This window comes from Drosophila ananassae, chromosome 2R (assembly GCF_017639315.1).
Source record: "Drosophila ananassae strain 14024-0371.13 chromosome 2R, ASM1763931v2, whole genome shotgun sequence".
Lineage (NCBI taxonomy): Eukaryota > Metazoa > Arthropoda > Insecta > Diptera > Drosophilidae > Drosophila > Drosophila ananassae.
Genome location: NC_057928.1, coordinates 5,387,507 through 5,400,289, shown reverse-complemented (window position 1 = coordinate 5,400,289; position 12,783 = coordinate 5,387,507). Strand labels below are relative to the sequence as shown.

At 34.3% G+C, this 12,783-nt stretch overlaps 1 protein-coding gene and 1 long non-coding RNA gene across 2 annotated transcripts in view; one reads left to right on the top strand and one right to left on the bottom strand.

Moving 5' to 3' along the window:
• Positions 1 to 12,783, top strand: part of LOC116655877 — a 111,361-nt gene that overhangs the window by 66,931 nt on the left and 31,647 nt on the right. The gene's annotated exons all lie outside the window — the stretch shown is intronic.
• Positions 2,440 to 2,708, bottom strand: LOC116655878. Its single transcript, XR_004310963.2, has 2 exons — positions 2,620 to 2,708; positions 2,440 to 2,556 (listed from the first exon to the last, which is right to left on the bottom strand). It is a non-coding gene; the product is annotated as an uncharacterized LOC116655878 (long non-coding RNA).

The following is a 12,783-nucleotide window of genomic DNA, read 5'->3' as shown; positions in this document are numbered from 1 at the left end:
ACCTTCTGAGTCGATATGAGCATGTCCGTCTGTCCGTCTGTCTGTTTCTAGGCAAACTAGTATCTCAGTTTGTCAGTCTCACGGAACGGCCAAGATCGGTCGACTATATCCTATAGCTGCCTTATAACTGATTGATCGGAAATGCTATAACTTCGTTGTTTTTTAAGTTAAAAGGATGGGAGTTTCAATGGATTCCTCTTTTGGCAAAATAATTCCAATTGCCAAACTTTTTAAGGATCGGCCAACTATATACGATCCGCTATATATCTAATATAAGATATGTGCCGCCACCTAGCGGACTGCGACTCAACTGCAAGGGTATATAAACTTTGGCTCCGCCCGAAGTTGGCTTTCCTTTCTTGTTTTGAACTGAGGTCGTACGTATGTACATATAAAGCCTTGTATTTGTATATGTTGAGACTTATTTGGACATTTTTTTTGGGCTAGACTATTTAAAAACGCAATGAAGGAGACGTATCCCTATATTTTTATTTTGAACTATGTATACATATTGTTTGAGTGCCTCTAGGCCTTACTATGTCCATAGTTCCGCGATTGACTCCACTTAATATACTAATTGATCCTATATACTAATTGATCAAAACGATAAATTACTAAATTTTATCTAGAAAACCCCTTTGTTTTCCGACCGTTTTAGCCAATAAGCCGCAGTTTAGAGGAGATATTGACACTTCTGATTCTGATTCACATACTGGCTTGTTCTATCCGCTTTTTGTACCACTGGATCTTAGGAACTATAGATAGGACTATCAGATTTGCCAAATAGACTTTTGATATTCACGTAGATCAATTTAATATCAAATTTTTGGCCAAGCGCCTCCTAAAATGACATATTTATGTAGCTCCCGTTCAGTGAACTATTTTAATGAATTAATTAATCAAAATCGTTTTTAGACCATTTACTGTGGGAAAAAATATTTTTTTTTGCATAAACTCTAGTTTTAAAAATAAAAACTTGAAATTTTTTATATACACTATTAAGATTAATGTGTTATTTCGGTTTTTGTTACTTTTCGGACCATTGCCTCCGTCCACCCCAACGCTGTGTGGGGGTTTTGGGTACAGTCGGAGACATGGGGTTCCAAGGATAGCTCGACATATAATGTATGTGGTGAAAGTTTCAAAACAAAATAATTTGAATTTTTCAGAATTTATAGGATTTTACAATTTATAGCAATCAGAATAATGTAAAGGCGATGAATCAAATGGTGGTCTACTCCTAAAATCGAAGACAATTGTTTTGAATTAGAGAATGCTCTTCTCGTCGTGTTTCCTTCATTACTGTTGCCCATACCATTTTGTTTCGGATGTCTACATGAAGTCCCATATCTTTCCAAAACGAATTTAGAATTTGCTCTTTCCGAGCCGCCAGTTTGTATTTGTCTATACCTTTGACATGCCACTTTTTTAGCTCGATTCTATATGATAATTTAAGTACAAATTTAAAGCAACGAATCCACGCATGAAGGGGGCTTATTCCATATTGATCCGTATTTGGCTTCATATCAAATGTTTTGGAATAGAAATTCTTTATTTCAAGAATTTTAGTTGGTTTTGCTCCACACATTCGATATGACTGATAAGATTTCGTTCCTGATAATATAATTGTTAATATAATATATATAATAGGTGACCATCAAATTTCACTGATATTTCGCTTTCTTATAAGAGTGCATGTAGACATTCAGATTTTTAATTAGAGTGTCTGAGTTTTCTTTTTCGTTTATTATGAGAGATGTTGATTCTTTAATATACGAAATTTTCAGAGGACGGAACAATCTTGTGGATTGCGGCGATTTATTCAGCCAAATAACTTTTTCTGCTTGATCTACAATTTTAATAGGTATTATTTAAGGTTATAAAGAATTAGTATTAATAATAGGTATTATTATTTTACAAAAAGAGAGTCATCTAAAGTTGGAGATTCAGTTATGCATCAAAACCGTAGCTGAAAATAAGTAAGCACTAAGTTATATCTGTAAGCGTTTCACAGACTTCCTCTTGCATGATTAGTATTCGGGAAGCGGTATGGTTCAACAAGTTTTGTAAGGAGTCTTGAGCTTAATTTTCGCTGCAAACTATTCCATCAGGCCTACATTTTAATTTCTCCTCCAGAATTTTCGAATATGGTGGGTAGATATCGCAGCCCTATTGTTTATTTAGTTTTATAATATTTTGATATTGATGTTTAGTTAAACTGGAGTGGAGTAAAAGAGTAAAAGAGAACTTAAATTGTTATTTTCTTCTGCAAGTTCAGATGCTAATTTTCTTTTTAACCTTACGCCAGCATCCTCAATAATTCATTTTTGGGTGACCTCGTTTATTCCATATTGCCGGCTACCCACAAAGAGTGTTTTTTCTTAAATTGGTCCATTATACGTTAGCATTTTGGCAAATGACTTTTAATATAACCAATGAAACATTTAATTTTGATTGATATTTGCTGATTTAAAGTTTCATCAAATTGCTCGCCGTAAAGTTGTGTTTGTATGTAGCTTCTTAGAACATCTTCCGAGCGGCTGTTTTTCTCCCAAACTTGCAAAAATGATTAGTTTTGCGATATTAAGGATACATTTGGTAATAACTTTGCGTTCTTACCGTTTTTCGACTTTGTGCCATTTATAACTTATACACCACGGAACACAAACAAACTTGTTAGTTTTAAGCTAGAAAGATACACATCAGAGAACTGCACGTATCACTTTTTTTTGTTCATACTCGAGTAATGATAGGTTACTCTGTTTGATTCTAAAATTTGATTCATGTGAACAGAGTGATCCGTACGCTTCTTGTCAATGATTTGGAACAATTTTGAATCACTATCGCATCAATTGGGAATGATTTGTTTTGATTTTTTTAGAAGCAAAGCAATACCCGAAAATGATGCAAAATTATACATATATGATTGATTCTGATCCGCCTGCTGAGCTTAACGAGCTTGAATCGGGTGCTTTTTGAAGCTGTATCGGGAGCCATATGACTTTATATATAAGGTGACGTGGAAATTTGTTTTAAAACAGCGTCATAAATTAAATAGAATAATAAATAATAATTGATAAAATAATTTCAACAATTGGATTTTAAGCTTTCTCTGTTTTAAGCAACCTGATGCATAGCTATGCGAGTTTGAAAATGTCGTCAGTATGTTGGGCTGATTTTTAATTCCTCCTTATTTCATTATTATTCAATTAATTTAAAACCATATTTAGATACACATATATTAATTGAAACACAGTAATCGATTTTTTTGTACCATATAACAATTTGTGCCATCACTACTTGTCACTCATTACTTTCAAATATTATTCTCGAAATAAAAATGGAAGAAACTAACCAAATAATTGAGAAAAAAATTTCAAACGGAACCTGTACCCTTTTTGGGCAAAGAAAAGGACGAAGTTCCCTATGGAACATTTTATCGGAAACTGTAAATGAAGTCGACGAAATTGTGCCTGGGTTTGTATATTGCCGTACTTGTGCAGCTGTACTTAAATATAAAAACGGTCAAACATCAAATTTGAACAGGCATAAGTGTTGCAAGGATTTAAAAAAACTGCAACATTTGCACAAATATCTGCGGAAGATAAAGCACTACAAAAATCTGTGCCAATTGGGTGGCAGAAGACTGTCGGCCATTTTCTGCAGTCAATGGAGGAGGATTTCTAAAGATGGTTCAATTTTTTATAAAGATAGGAGCAACTTACGGTGAGAAAATTGGCGTGGATGACCTGATTCCAGACCCAACGATAATATCAAGAAATGTAACGAAGGCAGCACAAGAGAAAAAAATGGAGCTGGAGAGGAGATCGGAGAAATTGTGCGCAGTGGAGGTGCTTCAGCGACAATATACTTATGGACAGATAACTACGTCCACCGAAATTTTTTGGGCGTAACCCTACATTATCTTGGATAATGTAGTCCATGGATTTCCAAAAAACTACTAGCCAAAACGTTTATACTAAAGTGAAATCGGTTTTCGACCAGTTTGGGGTCGACAACATTGAGCCATTTAAATTTTTCACCGATCCAGGCGCGAATGTTATAAAGGCTCTGGAAAACAACACCAGAATAAATTGTAACAGCCACCTACTGTCCAATGCACTGGAAAGGTCATTTTCAGAAGCTGTCGATCTATCCGAAAATTTAGAAACGTGCAGAAAACTCAAAAATTTTTTTAAAAAAGCAAATCTTCAGCATTTATTAAACACAACATTGAAAAACCAATGCCAGACAAGATGGAACTCAAATTACAGAATGCTAAAATCCATTTTAGAAAATTGGGGTGATATAAACCAAATTTTAGCCATGAGGAAATGGCTAAAATCTCGAAATTAATTTGACCACTGTCAAGTCCTTGGTGAAAATATGCGAAAATGTGGAAATTGTTTTAAAAAAATTACAAGAAACGAAAAATCTTGACACAATTTGGCTGGCAAATTTATCCATACACCATAAAGTTGCTTTTTTTTTTGTACCCACCAGCCAATAATTTGCAACTATCAGATATGGATGAAATAACTAATTTTATTGTACTGTTAATCGAATCCAACGTATTGAAAACGAACATTACTATGTAAGAAAGTCCTACATCTAGTACAGTTTCATTTGATTCGTACAACATTATATTTAGCGAAGTTGACAATAATATCGATCCAGAACCGAGTTCATCAAGTGATGCCTTTTTTTCCCGATTTAATTGAGAGACTGAGCGTAAAAAAATTGAAAATCCAAACGAAGATGTCATGCGCTATTCTAGACAAAAAAGTATTTACAAATTTGTAAAATGTTGCACTTCAAATACATTCAATACCAGCAAGCAGTGCAGCAGCAGAGAGATCATGCTCATTAGCTGGGAAAATAATTTCAGAGAAAAGTAATAGAATTGCGCCAGTCGGTGTTGACAGCATCATTTTTTTAAATTTCATAAAAAGAAATGATTTATAATGTCATGTTATTAAAACGCACACATATATTATAAAAATTTTTGTTTGTATTTTTCTTTTATTTTTTATCTACTTCAAAAATTGGGTTGGGAATTTCCACTCATGTTATATTTGTCCTAAATTTCATAATTCCATAATGACAACATACTCTGTTGCAACATCCTCTAGTGATTTTCAAATTACTTCTACTGAAGTGTCTTATCTGCCAGGAGTTGTCAACGTAACATCAATGCCGACTATGGGGTCTTTTTTTCAAGCTTCCGGTGGCACACATCGCAGGAAACGGGGGACTCTGATCTCATCAAGGATTTAGAAAATCCAAAGAAAAGCAAGGAAAAGCAAGAAAAGCAAACGAGGAGGCTTCCGGGACACTTGCCCACAGCCTAATTAGCAATATTCATACAGAGCAAAGATTATTTAATCGGCCTCCGTTGGGTTTTACATGAATTATTTTGAAATATTGTAAATGATGATATGATTTGATCCGATTTTGTCAAAAGGTGATTAAATCATACTCAATCATACTCGTTGCAGTTCTCTGATACACATATAAAACAGTTCACAGTTGGACAAGAAGACATAATAATCAAAACATGTAATCTAATTTACATTTATAAATACCTTTGCTACGATTTGCCATAATCAGAAATAATAAATCAATTTGTTGCTCCACAAAATAAACAGTGAAAGTTTGCAAAGATTTTTCACTATTTTAAGCACACAACAAAATCAATCGAACAGCTGACTTTGTTCGTTTATCAACTCTATAGTGTTGTTAATAAAAAATCTTAGATAACGGTTCTTGGCTGATTAGGGTATGTAAATTAAAAAATATATTTTATTTTTAAAAATAATTTGATTTAATGCCAAAAAAATTGATTTTTTTCCCCACCGTGCCATGGTTTGCTGGGAGGACGATACATTGCAGCAAATCTAACAACTCCATCATTAGTTGTTACACTACACTACTGTAAAGATCGGTTATACTACATTCATGCAGAAGTCTAGTCACAAAATTTATCAAAATAAATTCATATATATATAAGAAAATAAAGGGTTACTAAGAATTAAATAAGAAATGTAAACTAAATTGAATGCATTGTGTCATGTACCGAATATTCATAAGATTTGTTTGAACGGTATAATTTAAAGGATCGAGACTTTTGTTTAGTTACGAAGCCAATCCCTGGAAGTCCTCAGGTCTGTAGACTGGAGTGCTGTTTGATTTGGGGAATGGGAGTAAATTCAGATTTAATTACGTCGATTCGATGCCGAAAAATGATAAATGCTCTATAGAAAAAGAGTATGAGTATTGGTTCGATCCAAATTGGTTTAACCCTCTAAGCCAAAGTTGCCTGAAGGCACGTATCACGTTTTTGGCCGTAACAAATAAATTAAGAACTTTTCAATCGTTTAAATAATTTTTGGCGGTTGGTAAAAGTCACATAAAATTATTAGTCTCATCTTTGAAGAGCTCCGAAGCTCTTAAACAATTGAAAAGCTGTAATTTTATTTTTTAACCTCAAAAAAAATACGTGCCTTCAGGCATGCTTAAGTCTTAGAGGGTTAAACAATCAAACAAAAGGTATTAACTTCTACTTAAGTATACACGTGGATACTGGTACAGCTTGCTGCGTTTATTTCATAGTAGTTGTTTTCTGAGGTCGGTTTCTTAGAGATAGTCAAGATAGACCGTGTGGCTTGGTGCAGAAAGTGAGGTTATGTTTTCCTCTAGATTTCTATTTGGCGAGGTTCCACTTCTGATCCTATGCTGCCCCAATCACGCACACGTTTCCGGTGACCCCACAACTCGTCGCCTAGGGAGGGTTGAGTATGGGCAAGTTTCGCGCACGTTTAGGTGCTGATCGAGGAAAGCTTTCCCTGCACGGTTGCCCTATAAGACACGAAGTGGCTTCGCCGGGGACTTCTGGGTCGAACGGCACAACTTTCTCGTCGGAGGCTTTTGTTGGCGCTCCGCCAATGATTTCAGGGGTTTAAATCACTCAAAAAACACTGGTATTATTAACCTAATGCGTAAATATTTTAGGCAGTTCACACACACGTGCAGATGAAATGCTGCGCACACTCACGGCCAATATTTTCCGCTACTACACTATTTTGTTTTTGCCCACTGGGTTTGTATAAAATTCCGTTTTTCCACGTGTGGAATTTGGCTGTGGGGATCTGGGCTTTATGTCTGATCACTATTACAGTTCGATCGCATAAGAGCTTTTGGCGCGCCAGTCCTTGACAGTTGATTTGGGGTTGCCAGACAATTCGTCTTAACAGCTTTAAATGGGCTGTTACAGCAACTGTCTGGCAACTTAACTTATCGAATAATGTTTGTTTACATTATCGGAATTTATTTTACTTAGCTTAAAATCCTACCCTTACAACCGTAGACTCGTGGTGAAGAGGACCATAAGAGTGGTGGTATTAATAAAAATTGCAAAACCACCTTTAGTAGTCCTACTAGTTTTATTGGTCATAGCCAGGAAGGTAAAATCTTAGGCCAGGGCGCATATGAGTCTAGGTAATGAGCATGATATCTACTGTGTTACCCCCAAGAAAGAGACGGAGCTCTTCATTTTTTCTCACTAGCCCTTTGACTTTCCATAATCTGATTTTTATGTTTGAGACTGTCATTTGTGGCAGATTAGAATCTGTAGCAGATCTCGAAACGCCTTGTTCGATTCAATTGTAGCCATGACTAGTTTAAACAGTTTATCTAGTCTAGTATTGATATCGAAGATAGCTTTTTTAAGAGCAGACCAATTTCCGTTTGGGTTCTACTGTTCCCGCGGTACATGTATGAAGGTCTGCATAGTTTCAGCACTTTAACTGACTCTAGAGTTCCATATCAGCATAAGAAACCCCATCTCTGATAGCTGACATGGAAGAAAAAAGTTGACTTTGACTGGTCAATCTATTGTTGGTACAGTTACACATTCTCGCACTGGGCTTCAGTTTTCTACTTAGCTCCAATCTTACTTTGCATACTTTAAAGCAGGCAGGATGATTTTCCCCACATTTTGCACACATATCATAAGTTGGTTTTTACGCACAACTTCGCATGATTTAGAATCTGTGGCATGGTCTCCAGCACAGTTGCCACAGACAGGCTTGATAAACCTTCATAGGCTTGATAAACAGGCTTGAATTGCATCCAACTGCCGTTGAGCCAGATCTCTAGCAAGCATAGCTCGTGAATCCAGCCGCTAAAGACGGCTTGGTGATTTGTTGCAATTCAAATAATGACTACAATAAGATTATTCAGTAAAAAACTTCGATTTTTTCCATTAAGATATTTGTAATAACATTCCATGTTTTTTTCTATTCATGTTTAGCTATTGAAGATACATGGTCTGGGAAAATTTTTTCAGTGTCACGTAAAGTTTAGATTTTTTATAAGATTTTTTTTAATTTTTAACCAACTTATTGCAATTGCTTAAAAATATGCATAATTCTGGGAAGCCTTTTCATCTTTATTTAAAAGGTGAATATGTTATATGAAAAGGTGTTGTTGGTCCTTGTCTAATCTGCCAATGACGATTTTCTTCATTCATTTCATGATTAAACTGCTGCAATATATAAGTAATTGTTTGTTTAGTATTGTCACCTAAAATAAACCATTTAATATAAGATTTATGAAAAATATATGAAAATGAGTGTTTTAAAAAATTTAATAAGGGCAATAATAATAATAATAATTTAAGGCAATTCATTGTTGATTTTATTCATTATTTACGTTATTTATTTTATAAAAATGTAAAAAACATTTTTAATATTTTTATTAAAACTCTAAAAAGTTTGAAAAAGAACAATTAGGAATTCTTGAAATAAACTGCGTTTTCGAATTGAATCAAGATGTTGAGTTAATTTCGTAATATTTAACAATATTTACTGTACTGGATCACTTGTTTTGTTTTTTAGAAAGTCCAAGCATAGAGGCGATCAAGAATTGATAATCCAGTTTAGGCTACTAGATATTAGTTTTAGGTGCGCTGTAGACACTTGCAAGAGTCTTTCCGCAAAAGTCGGAAAGACTCTTTCCGAAAGAGCAAGTCCGTGCCTTTAAGCTGTCAGCGGTCAGTAGATCCGTCGTGCTCCTTAGCGACGATTTTTCCACTTCAGTAACGCGGGTTGAGAAATAAGAGTAAAAACTATTTCTTTGGTTTACTGAGCTTATGCGCTCATTCTTTAGTCATCGCTCATTTGAGCTACGTAGAAGCCGATCTGGCAAATGGAAATAAAGAAAGCAATGACCGATCTCAGTATAATATTTAACAAAAAAATTTTAAAATAAAAATACATTCGACAAACGGCATTCTTCCCAGAAAGCAATGGCCGATCTAAGGAGGAAGAAACCATACAAGAAAGCAATGCACTATTTGACCACTTTTTGTGGCATTAATTAATAACATAAAAAGTAACCAACATTTTAAAATTTTGTTTTTGGAATTAAATTTATGATAATAAAAGGAAGATATTAAAAAAAAGAGGAGTGGTCTCGCCTTTTTTTTAATAAATTAAAATTTTTTTTTTTTTTTTTTAATAAAATATTTTTTTTTTATCATAAATTTTACTGAAAAATAATATAATTCAAAAGAAATGGGTGTGGTACCACCATTTTTGTTCGCTGGATAACTTCTAAAATAATATTTTCCAGCTATTGTTCTTCGTCTTCGTTTTCCAACGCCATTCCTCGAATGTCCGATTAAGTCATTATAATTTCCTTCATCCTCTACATCAGCCGTGCTGTCAAATTCACAAGATAATAATTGAATTACCTCTTTTGGGAGATTTTGCCTTTTTGTCATGCGCTTCTTTAGGTTGAGAGAAGAAATTACTTGATCTGACGTATCCAGAGCTCTTTGAAAGACATCAGTAAAATTTGCCTTCCGGTTACACTTCCTTGCATGATGAAGGCGATCGGACTTGTATAATTTATTTCTCGATTCGGCACCCTCTTCTCCAAATGCTTTATAACCTTGCCATCGATAACCGTCAGACATAACTTAAACCTAACGTTAATAATTTTTCCATGATTCAAAATATTTTACATGGTTTTAAGTTCTTTATCTGATCTTTTAAGTACTCATTTTCTTTAATTATACTCCTTAGATTCCTTTATGATCTCCTATTGTGAATGTCCTATTGTTCCATAGAATATTGCTGGAAGCATCAAGGAGTCTAAGCGGTTGTAGCGAAAATGGCATCACTATTCTGTTGCTGTTCCGATAAAAATCCTTGCTTGTATCTTTTCTGTCCAACAATACTTCGGTCGGGAATTTTTCTTTTGTTCGGCTACCTCCTTGTATGACGGATATGCTGCGTTTTTGGTTAAATTCCTGATGGCACAATATGGCTGCTTTGTTAATCCTTGGTCCAAAAGGAGAGCTAAAGCCTCATCAGCAGACACCTTTGTTGGCTTTGCAACTGTTTCAATTAAAAGCCTTCGACTGAATTTAGCGTTTTCTGGACACAAGACTAACATTTTAAAACGTAAGCAAGGTCAGGTTGTGCGCGCTTTCGGGCAGCTGAGCTAGCAGCTTGTATTAATAGTTTCACATTGCCTCCCATGTGTAATGACAAATCTGCCGCTTCCTTTCTTTGGGTTCCATATTTTTTGAACAGATCTGACAGTGCCGGCCTCCCAACTGCTCTTAAACGTTTCGTCAGACTTATAATAGTATTTTTGCTGAGCCAAAGCGAGTGATTCCTTTGGAATTGCACCAAGTTTCTATTGGATTTATTCCAGTTCTTGGATAGTCGGTAACAAAAAAATTTACTTTTTTCAAGAAGAATTTTTTCATCTTGCTCAGAACAAGATCCAGGCACTGACTCTCTAAAGCAATTAAATATCGCGCTCTCTTTGGCGTTCTTTCTGGTCTCCGACATCCATATTTCAAACAACTTGCTGTTTGCAAATATGAGTTAAGACCTAAAAAGTTAAATTTCAGAGAAAGTGCGCAAAAGTGCACTTTTATTTTAGCTGAGTATAAGAAGAATACAATGCTCTACGACATGTAACAAATTCTAGAGGTGCAAAGTGCTGCAATCACTTTGTTGCTCTATTTAAAAATTACATTTCACTACCGGATTTTAGTTTTTTTAGGTTACAACTTACACAAGATTATTTGGACATCACAATCAATTTACACAGTTAACGCTCAGAAACACATATTACAAGCCACGACTATTGGACTCCATTCCAAAAACAGCACTTAAACTTTTAATTTTCAAACTTTTTCACTTTGAACCTGAAAGAAAATTTTTCCAACTCGCTTTTTTATTAGGGTAAACAGCTGACTTCAACAGCTGATTGTCAATTAGTGGCGCCATCTATTACATTTATATTTATGAAACATTAAAGATTGGTAATTTCTTTATACGTTCCAATTAAAAAAAAAGGAATATTTTTAGCTTTTAAAAAGTGGGTTTTGGCCAGAAAAAGTGGTTAAATTCCCCATATTGCAATGGAGCAATGATCCATACAAGATCTAAGAAGGAAGAAACCAAACTGAAAAATTCGGGATATTCCGACAAAGCAATGGCCGATCTCAGTATAATATTTACCAATTAATGTTTTAAAAAAAACACGTGCGACAAACGGGGTTCTTTTGAGAAAGCAATGGCCGATCTAAGAAGGAAGAAACCATACAAGAAAGCAACGGCCGATCTAAGAAGGAAGAAACCAAAAAAGAAGAATCAAGGTTCACCGAGAAAGCAATGGCCGATCTCAGTAGGAAGAAGCAAAAAAAAAAGAAATTGGGTTCTTTTTTGAGCAATGGTCGATCTGCGTAAGAAGGAAATGTCGTATAATATCGTCTGAGAAAGCAATGGCTAATCTTATTAGGAAGAACTCTAATATCTAACAAAACACAAGAAATTAAGTAAAATGTTGTTTTTTAATATTTAAAGAAATTAGTAATTTAAAATGGGAATTTATCGGCCTGTGTTTTTTTTTAACAATCAACAGTAGTAACTCTTACCCTGTTGCACAAAATTAAGATGTCATAAGACATTTATGAGACATCTCCAACCCTATAAAGTATATGGGTAATGCTCTAATGTCGAACGCGACATTCGTACGCATTCCAACTGGAAAAAAACAATGTGCAATTTTGACAAAAGTGAATCTAATAGGTCTTGATAAGTTGTATAATTGGTGTAAATATTAATTTTGGAAGACTTTTTGTTTTTAGAATATTCAGAAAAAACTAGGTCTGTCGCACGCGACAAAAAACAGAAGTTACTTTTTCAAAATCCATTTCAAACGCTGATATTAGCGAAACCTGATGGAAAATTTGTCTGCAATCAATTTCAAAACGTTATTTATTATTTGATCTTAATAATTCTTTTTGGTTCACTTAAAATTATTTGGAAGTTTTTTCTTAAATTCAATTTTATTCAATGTCGCACGCGACATTTCCTTCCATCATATTTTTTAAGAGTTTTTTGTACTTTTAAAATAATAAAACGTGAATTTGAAGATTCTAAGTTTATTAAGAATTAATTTAGAGTTAAACAAAATAAATGTAGTTTTCAAACTTAACAAACAAGGGGGAAAATTATTCGCTAATATAATTATTAATTTAAATATTCATCTTATATAATAACTTTAACAAAATAACTTAAATAATCTTATTATTGACATAAACTTTTGTTTTAATTGAGTATGCTGTCCTAGCAAATTCTGTCAGTTGGCCACTGCAACTAAACCAATGCATCTGGCATATACCAGGAAAACTTGGGGCATCCTTCCATTTTTTGTCCAAATTATAATTCAATGACAAATTATTAATTTGTGCAGATA